Source organism: Suricata suricatta, chromosome 1, assembly GCF_006229205.1.
Source record: "Suricata suricatta isolate VVHF042 chromosome 1, meerkat_22Aug2017_6uvM2_HiC, whole genome shotgun sequence".
Taxonomy (NCBI): domain Eukaryota; kingdom Metazoa; phylum Chordata; class Mammalia; order Carnivora; family Herpestidae; genus Suricata; species Suricata suricatta.
Window position 1 is genome coordinate 133300402 of NC_043700.1, and position 10624 is coordinate 133311025.

Sequence of the window (10624 nt, forward strand, 5' to 3'; positions counted from 1 at the left end):
GTGGGGAAGGGGGCGGGGCGGCCAGCCCCTCCACCGAGTGGGCTGGACCTCTCCGGCCGCACACCCTCAAGGCTGCAGCCAGCCGCGCCGCGGCTGGAGCTGGACCTATGCCGCTCGCCACTCGCGGCCGTTGGCGGTGCGGCGCCGCTGCCAACCGCTCTCTGAGGCCGGGCGCCTCGCGCAGGCGCGGCACCCGCGCCGCCGGAAGTGACGGTTCCGGCTCTTGTCACGTGGAGAGGGAAGGGGGGGAGGTGATTGTGGGGGTTGGGGACTTGGGCGAGGTCCCAGGCCTTGGGTCTGGGGTCTCGGCCGGGAGGGTTCAGGTCAGGCCTGTGGGGCCACGGCTTCGAACTGGGGGGTGGCCCGGGAACTGGTTCCCGCGCTGGCCATGCAGCAGGGTCTGTCATCTCGGCTAGGAGTTGGTGTGTCGCTCTGGATACTTAAAAATGCCGCCAACAACTTTACCCCCGCTAAGGAACTTCTGGCTGCATTTCTGAGCTAGTTTTCCAGACCTCCCCTGAGAATCTTCTTCCGTTCGCCCACTCCCGTGCGTGGGAGGTGGGAGCAGCACGGAACTAGAGCGGATTCCAGTAACCCAACTTCTAAAGCCACTGTGTCACACTCTGTAACAGGCTCCTGTGCTGGGAAGCGTTTTTGCGGTTTATAAATTGCTTAGTATTTTTTAAAATCTCGTGTGCTGTGCAACAGCCATATGAGATATTCAGCCCAGGTATTAAGTGCATTTACAGACCATTCATCACCTTTGGCCAAGAGAGCTTAACCAACTCGCCCAAGGTCACACAGCTGATTAGTGGCACAGCTAGGACTACAAGTCCATCCTTTGATACTTAGTTTCATACTTTAGGCCATTCTGAAAAAGTAGATTGAAAAACGGCAGATTTAGGGATGTTTGGAAGCAAAACCAGACGTTGAATTAACTCCAACGCTCTTCTAACAAAGAGATTTGCCCACTTTAAGTGAGGGGGGGGAAGAAAAAAAAGCCCGTTGCGTCCGTTTCATAAACTGCAGAAATCTCAGTGCCTGCACAATGCCTGCAGAATGAGGCAAGCAAAATGAACATGGGTGTAAGACACTGGGGAATGTAAGAAAATGACAAATTACAGAGCATGTATCCTCAGCTTTAGACTGCTTTCCACCACTACCCCACCCTTTTGAATAGAGGTCCACTGTGGCCAGGGGTTCCAATTTCTTAAGAGACACCAGAAATCTGGAATTTTTTTTTAATATGGCATTTCCTAATTTTTTTCAATGCAGGCCAAATAAGCTGTGCCTGCAGGACTTTAGTATGCACCTTCTATGAAAGTACATAAATGTGGTTCTATCCCTACCCCTATTTCTTTATCCAACTTGTTAGTGGAATACAGGTAGATGTGCTTAGGCAAAAGACTTCGAGCTTAATAACCTTACACTTTTCCTCCCCTCTGCTATTTCAAGAGCAGCTATTTCTGTCAATGCCAAAACAGTGCTCTGGATTTAGGCATTTTTGCTGCATAACCCACTAAGCTAAAATTCTTCATCCAGAGACCTGATCTTTATAGTACATTCCAGCTGGATGGAAGTCAGATTATATGTCAGATGATTGATGTGGTGTGACATTTGGAGATTTCCATCTAATAATAAGCTGACCATTTTCCTTACTGTGGAGATTCACTGTGGACTTTCATCCTACAACATTTCAATGATATTTTTCAAGCATTCTAATGGAGAAATTTTGTCATTCCATACAATTCAAAATTGGTATCAGCCTAACATACAAAGTTTGGGCTTAACGCAACTATACCTAATTGCAATACAAGAATAAAGTCTCCTATGATCACAGCAAATTTACCACAATTGCTGTGGCAAAGGAACTCACTTTTGTGTACCCATGTAACCTGATTTCTGATATAGAAGTTGATAATTAGTTTAAGGCATAGGCCCCTCTCAAAAATTATGGGTAATGCCAAGTAATGTATACTTAAATTTTTCACCACTCGTGTAATAAAATTTAAACATTCTCTGATCCTCACTGAGTGTTAGCTCCACAATTTTCTATGACTACCAACAACAAACATATTACTAATAAGAATACAAAAGTATCATATAACTAATGACAAGAATGCCAAACCTTTACAAACACTTTTACCAGAAAGATGTTGAAATTATCACATTGTACCTTCTTAAAACTTTGTGAATTAAGGATGAGTATCCTTTTTTTTTTTTTAACATTTATTTGTTTTTTGAGAGAGTGGGACAGAGCATGAGCAGGGAGGGTCAGAGAGAGAAGGAAACACAGAATCTGAAGCAGGCTGCAGGCTCTGAGCAAGCTGTCAGCACAGAGCCCAATGCGGGGATGGAACCCACCAACCCACCAACCGTGAGATCATGACCTGAGCCAAAGTCGGACACTTTAACCAACTGAGCCATTCAGGTACCCCGAGGATGAGTATTCTTGAACCAATTGTAGGCAGAAATTGAGACCCTAATACATGAAAAAATTCTATTGAGAATTCTAGTCTTTAGTTTTGTACTCATTATTAAACTATGGTTACAGATGAAGATCCAATTTGGCATCCTGCAGGAAAATAAAATCTCTAGGAAAAAATGTATGGATAATGTAGATTCTGATCCTCTAAAATACTATCATGGAGGTAACTTACAGTAAGTACGCAGAATAGAATGGTTTAATAAAGGTAAAAGACTACATTTCAGTTTTTAATACATATCTCAATATTTCAAATGTTTATAGCTTTACTGCTTTAATAATAGTTGGAAACTAGCCGTATAATGGAAGACTCTTAAAATACATTATTTCAGTTTGTACAGTTTCATGTTAACAATATTCTGATAAAGTCAAAAGATCATTGTAGCTAAGTAAAGGATTCCAATATCCTTAAACAGGAAGGATTTTGACAATGGAGGGAGGAAGGATTATTGTTGTATTTTTGTCTTTTAGCGGAAAACTATAACCCTTCTTGTTTCTTTGACCCTCATCTACTTTACATCAAGGTGGATTTCAAAGTCGTGTGGAGTGAGAAAAACTGACATAGATCAAACAAAATGTGCTTATCCCAAAAGGCTTATTCCAGTGCCATTATTAGCTTTATAAGTCATTTCCTCCAGTGCCTGAGTAATTTTTTTTCTTACAAGTCAGTGTTTTTCTTTGATGATATATCTTCTATTATTATTAGCCTCATTATGCTTACTGTTAGGAATAATTATTCTCCCTCCCTAACAGTATTTATACCTAGATAAATATCCATATCTTTGCTTTCCAAAAGGGTAGAAGTCCTAAAGTCCATTAGAAGAATATATACCTGTTTCCATTATTTTAAAAAGTATTTCTTTAACATCACCATTATTTAAATCTGTTAAAACTACTCGATCTCACCTCTATACTTTGTCAAAATTTATATACATCTAGGGGTGCCTGGGTGGCTCAGTGAGTTAAGCATCCGGCTTTGGCTCAGGTCATGATCTCACAGTTTGTGGGTTCGAGCCCCGCATCAGGATCTGTGCTGACAGCTAGCTCAGAGCCTGGAGCCTGCTTCAGATTCTGTGTCTCCATCTCTCTCTGGCCCTTCCATGCTCACGCTGCCTCTCTCTCTCCCTCTCAAAAATAAATAAAACATTAAAAAATTTTTAAAAATTTATATACATCTAAGAAAAATCAATCCAATAGCGTAGTTTAAAATACCAAGCTGTTCACAAATATTTTTAATAGGGAAAATGACTTATTTGACATGAAATACATTTCTAAGACAGAATTTCTCCTACAACTTGACCATACTTTTTAAAAAGACTACAAGAGGTAGGCAACTTCACCAGAAGAGGCACTTAGATGGCCAACCCAGCTGAAGGTAGAGGTGGGGATGGGGGGGGGAGGTTTCAATGGGTATACACCTCAGGCTCATCTGTCATGGTAGGAATATCTTCCTGTCTAAAGAAGTATTTCTCCTAATGGGATTACAGTCATACTCTTGGATATATTCCTGCCTTCCCTCTTTTTTTTTTTAATTTTTTTTACATTTATTTATTTTTGAGAGACAAAGGAGACAAAGCATGAACAGGGGATAGCAGAGAGAGAAAGAGACACAGAATCTGAAGCAGTCTCCAGGCTCTGAGCTAGTGGTCAACACAGAGCCCAACACGGGGCTCGAACCCACAAACCATCAGACATGACCTAAGCCGAAGTCAGACACTCAACTGACTGAGCCACCCAGGCGCCCTGTGCCTTCCCTCTTCTTATATCTTTTGCATTTCCCTCCTCTGGCCGAACTCTATTCCCATGCTCCTACCCTGCTCTCTTACATTTATACAAAACTTTGGCAGAATGTAAAATAAGAACTAGTTCTTATTGGACATTTGCAACATACCAGTGCTATTTTAAAGTGTATTACATGTATTACTCAGCACAGAAGTGATGAGCTCTGAGGATGTACTTGTGTATGCTGCCTTCAGATCTCCACCTAGCAGTATGGTTGAGGTAATGAGCTTAGAAACCGCTGGAGACAGAAAAGCAGCTCTCCTGGTTTGGGAAGCATGTGAGCAGTTCCCATGGAAAAATATTGAATTCCGTCCCTGAATTGAACTGATGCTAAATCTCTACACTTCCACCACATTCAGATTTACACAAGCAAAACTGTATTCAAGTTGGGGCACCTGGGTGGCTCAGTCAGTTGAGCGTCTGGCTTTGGCTCAGGTCATGATCTCACGGTTCGTGGGTTCGAGCCCCGCGTCAGGCTCTGTACTGACAGCTAGCACAGAGCCTGGAGCCTACTTCAGATTCTGTGTCTCCCTCTCTCTGACCCTCCCCTGCTCGCACTGTCTCTCTCTGTCTCTCAGAAATAAATTTAAAAACATTAAAAATAATTTTTTAAAAAACTGTATTCAAGTTACTATAGAGGGACAGAGAAAGAATTAAAACTAAATTCAGCTTTTGTTTCAATCCTTTATCAAAATTTGCATCTCTTTTTACCCAGTCTTCTGCCAACTGTAATAGAGACTATTTATTTATTGAATATGTACAATGCGTAAAATGTGTAAGAAACAAGAACCTATACAGTATGGTAAGAATCATGGAATTTCAGAGCTAGAAAGGGATGTAACCAAATGCAGCACCTGAAAGAGGAACAGGAACATTTTTTTGAGCACCTCATATGTCTCGGGCAATATCCTTAAAACTATATAAGTGTTCTCTATGTATCCTCTAACAAGGGAAGTGAATATTATTACTCCCAACTTGTGGTTTTCTCACTTCAGCCACCCTGAGCCATCTTCGTTTCTTGCCAATCTGTTTCAGGCTCCATTGCCCACTCCAGTTAGAATGTCTTGTTCTTTCTCACAACCACCTGACTTAATGGGTAACTCTGTGAAACTCCAGAACCGCCTCCCCTGTGAAAGCTTTCCTGACCTCTGCTATTTGCCAGTTCCAGGTAGAATGGACTAATTTGTACCCCATGCTACTCTTTGTAGACTTCCAGAACTACACATATTACCCTATTACAAAGACTTCCTTACATGCTTGTCTGCCTCTACTGCATTGCAAGAGGCTTAAGAGGAGGGACCATGTCACATTATTTTCTTACAATATAGTGTCAAGCAATGTGCTTTACCTATAGTGAGTACTGAGTAAATGAATGAATAACTTAGCCTAGAATCTAGTAAGTGGTAGAGTTGGGGGCTTGAGACCAGGCTCAAATCTCAGGTGCCTGAAAACCCAAGCTTCTTAGTTTTATCTACATTTAAGTTTTGGTCGTCTTTAACATAGGAAAAATACTGTTTATTTGTTTATTTTTTTGGTTGCACTGTTGTTGTTGTTGGTTTTTTTAAGTGGGAACTGGGAGGTGATGTGAACTATGAGTATTAAATAATACATAATTCCAATCATTATGCTGGATACCTAGAAAAGTCATTTTCCTTGCCTTATATTATCTTATTCAAAGTTGTATTACAAGTGACAGAGCTAGGATCCAAACGACCACGTTACCTTTTCATCACAGGTGCTTTCCAGATCAAATCTAATGTTGCTTATTTGGGGTGAGCTTCAGGCTTCTTCGCATTTATTAGTTATTTTACTTTTTTCTGTTTTGGCAGATATTAAACTTGATTATAGTAGAAGATAGTATAAGCAGCGGGGCACTGAAAAGCCTCAGGCGAGTAGGAACCATGGCTTCTTCATCTGTACACGCCTGTCCCCTACTAAGTGCTTAATAAAAATTTGTGGAACTCAGTGCATTGGTCAACTTAAATCTAGATGGTTTCCTGGATCTTCATGAGCAGTCTTATGAAAAAATGCAGGTAGCTAAAAAAAAAAAAAAAAAAAAAAAAACAGAACAGAAAATGGAGAACTGTTCAGTGTGTGGACCTATATAAAAGGATATTTGATTCTAGAGTGGAAAACTTAAAAGTGAAATCAGGACAGGACAAGCAAGAGAATGCGTTTAAGTAGCAGTAACGTCATCAAGACAAAGATTGTTGAGAGGTGAGGACTTAAAAGCTGGGAATAAATCTGAAAGCTAACCCTAAGGCTATAATGGAAGCCTGGTCCCCCACCATTCAAAACACACAAATCTGCTCTAAGAGGCTGATTTCTTTTCCACTGGCTGATTTATCTCACCCTTTTTCCTTCTGTTCTGCTGTTTCCTGACCCCACTCTTTCCCTCCTCCTCATCTGCTTTAGACTTTTGCAGCTTTCCCCGCTTAAGTTACCTCCTCTAGGAAGTTTTTTCCCGACTTCCCCACTTCGTAATAATCCATCATTTCTCTGAATCACCTGCAAGCAAAGGCTAGCACACTGTGTGCTTTAATTGGCCAGCGTGGATAAGTCTTAACTTTCAAAAAAAAAATACACAGTATATGTATTTCCATTTTTAAATAATTCTATTGCATTTGGTGGCCAGTTAGACACATTACAGGTGCTAAATACTTACTGAATTAGATGGTCAAAGTACCTGAATAATGAATGTCACTTTGAATTGGCATTTTGAAATATGTCTTTTTTAAATTGCATTTTGGATTCACAGACAAGAATAAAGACAGATGGTTTGATGGGAGAATTACAATTGACCAGAGGCTAGGTAAACAGAGATAAGTTTGACTGTACTGTTGTTTAAAGGTAAAAGAGAAGTTACTATTACATATCTTCCCTCAGAAAAATCTATATGAAGTATGACTGGATATTATATGAAAGTGACTTCATCATTTGTTTTCATCTTGGTGAAGATCAAACACTTTCATGAATATTTCAAGCTAAAATAAAAGTACCCACTTCTTAAATTATAAAATTTGAGAATTGATTTGTATTGGCCTTCTTTATGTTATTTGTATGTTGCCCTAAAGATAATATTCAAGGAAATCACTCTTAAAGTACAAGTATTCTTTTTCTTTTTAACCTTTTAGTATTTCATACTTCAGCACTGTACCTTGTCCTGTTCTCTCTCTTATCTGCTGACAGCAGTGTGCCTTCTTACATGGACAGATTAAAAACATTTTTCCCATTTACCATGACAACACCCAGCTGATATTTACTGATAAACTAGTAGCAACTAGAGCATCTACAAAATGCAAGAGGAATTCATACTCCTGAGGAAGAACTTTAATTTAGAAGTGAAAGAGATTGTATAGCTAAAGTAAATTCATATGTTATTAACACGTTCAGTCCCCATGTTGTATCCTTTTATAGATAAGCACATTTTTTGTAAGCTCTAAAATTATAAATTGTGTGTGTGTAGTTAACTACACACTAAAATGTTCATTCTGTATGGACAGACACCAAATTCAAATTTTGCACATATACATAAACCTCTTTGGGCTTTGAAAATGTGTCTAACAGTACATTTTAATAAAAATAATTATGAGAGATATTAATGCAAATATTTTGTACTGAAGAGGATTAACCAACCATAGATCTGGCCCACTTAAACTTTAACTTTCTTATAATAATATGGATAAAAATAAATAATCCAAACCTTAAAAAATCAAATCAAACAGTTAAATTGTCTCAAATCATTTCATATAACATTTTTTGCTTTTGTGGAATTTATCGCTTGTTTTGACAGCATTTACACACAGCCTCAAAGACAAAGAGTAATGTTAGTAGCTTATCTAGTCCTATGTAAGTAATTAAATTAACTCGTCACTGATGGCAGGCTTCTATATACATACACAGCACATTGTACCAGTCACACGGGAAAATAGAACTAAGACATAGAGTCAAACTCTAAGCCAAGCAAACGTTGAATCTAGACAGTGTGGACATGTTTTCTCATGTTCATGACCATCCTATGTGTTCTTTACCTTGTTCTGCTTTTGACCAGCACATTGTCTCTTCCACAACTGTTAACTTTCTCACCTGTGACTTACTAACTTTCCTATAATAATCATAATGAATAATTTTGATTTTTCTAATGATTATCCTCTACAGTAATTCCTTGCACATTAGGGATAAGATTTAATTGAAATGGATGCTATGGGAGTATTTGGGATAAAAATAAGCACCTTTAAGAGGAACATCGAGATAGCTGGCTGGCTGAGTTGGTAGAGCATGTGACTCTGGATCTTGGGATTGTGAGTTCGAGACCCACATTAGGTGTAGAGATTACTTTGTATTTTTAAGTTTCATTTACTTAAGTAATCTCTACACTCAATGTGGGGCTCAAACTCATGACCCCAAGATCCAGACTTACATGCTTTACCTACCAAGGCAGCCAACTGTCCCAGGTGTAGAGCTTATGTTAAAAACGTTTTTAAAAAGAGAAACATTAATCGTTCAGTTTAATAAAAATATTAGGAGAAAAACACATTCCCTTATTTAAAAGAGATTTCTTTTAAATTCTTAATCAGAAGGGGTGCCTTGGTGGCTCAGTCAGTTAAGCATCTGACTTTGGCTCAGGTCATGATCTCGCAGTTTGTGAGTTCAAGTGTTGCATCAGGCTCTGTGCTGACAGCTCAGAGCCTAGAGTTTGCTTCAGATTCTATGTCTCCCTCTCTCTCTGCCCCTCCCCCACTCACACTCTGACTCTTTCTGTCTCTCTCTCTCTTTCTCTCTCAAAAATAACTAAACATTTTTTTTAAATGGGGAGGGGGATGCCTGGGTGGCTCAGTCGGTTGGGCATCTGACTTTGGCTCTCGGGTCATGATCTCATGGTTCATGGGTCCAAGCCCCACATCAGGCTCTGTGCCTGAAGCCGGCTTCAGATTCTTTGTCTCCCTCTCTCTCTCTGCCTTTCCTCACTTGCACTCTATCTTTCTCTCTCTCAAAAATAAATAAACATTACAAAAAAAAATTGTTTTAATTCTTCATCAGAAGAATCTATCATTAGCAATTCCAGTAGAACATTCATTAATGTTTCATGTTATACATCTCTACTTAAAAAAGCTACACTAATCACTAATTCAACTAATTCAATCTATCTGAATTACTAAGAATTTATAAAAATTTTCTAATTATGTACTAACCAAATCTTTAAATTGTAAACCTGATTCTTAAAAAGAGGTAAAATGTAAGAAGTACTTGCACTTTTGTTATGTGATTATCCAGGGAAAGTCTTTTATTAATACCTACTGAATAGGATACTCACAGAATGTGTAATCAAAATCAGCTTCATAACTATGCTTTATTACATGGTGAATGTTGTTTATAATAGCACTTTCAAGATAGTATGTTATTATGTTTAAGAAATATAATTTCTTAACCAACAAGTTCTACTGGTTCTTGTCATGTAAAGCAGTATGTTTTAGGAAAGAAATAGAGAATATACCTAGATTAATTCTGTCTTTTTTATTAACAAAAAGAAAAATAAAGATTGACAAGTTCACATAAAACCATAGTTTCTTAGATGAAAGCATGATATTATATAAAGACAATAATGTTGGTTATTTTGCCTAAATTCTAATGTCAAACATTTAATTTTGTAGGCTCTATGATCAATACATAATGCTCTGAAGACAAATTTAGGTACTTGATGATGACACTATTTTGCTTGATTTGTTGGGCATGTTAATGTGTGATATTTCTACTAGAAGTTCAGCAAGAGCAGAAAATAAAGAAAACATTACCATCTCTCTAGCCCAATGGATGTTAGCAGAAGGGAAGAAAGTAAGTGTAAACAGAGACTTGGCATCCAACATCTACATGTGTAATTTATATTTTTGAATCCTAATATTAAGACTTTTACAAACTATCTGGGTCTCTGCCAATTTGTGTTCAATTTTGGCTTCATTGTTCAACAAACACTTAAGCCAACCACTATGTGTGGTTAATGGGATAAAATGCAAGGGATAAAATTATTAATAAGCCACACTCTCTTTATTAAGGATTCAGAGTCTAATGAAAAGACAGATGTATTCATATCTGATACACAAGGCAGAATGCTACGTGCTGTAATAAAGATAGGAAGTGCTAAAGGAGCATGGTAGAAGAGATCAGTTTTAACTAAGGTAAGAAGGAAGGGCACCTGGATGGCTCAGTCGGTAGAGCGTGAGACTTTTCATCTGAGAGTTACAAATTTGAGCCCCACATTGTAAAAATTACTTAAAATCTTAAACAAAAATACTAAGGTATCAAGGAGGACCTTGTAAAGGATGTAATATTTGAAATGAGGTAAGATTGTTGCAGATGGTG

The 10624-nt window shown here is 38.5% G+C and overlaps 1 long non-coding RNA gene across 1 annotated transcript; it reads left to right on the forward strand.

Moving 5' to 3' along the window:
• The first annotated feature begins 5030 nt into the window (after positions 1-5030).
• On the forward strand, positions 5031-10184 carry LOC115296017. The gene is made up of 2 exons (XR_003910685.1): positions 5031-6484; positions 9919-10184. It is a non-coding gene; the product is annotated as an uncharacterized LOC115296017 (long non-coding RNA).
• Positions 10185-10624: the final 440 nt, after the last annotated feature.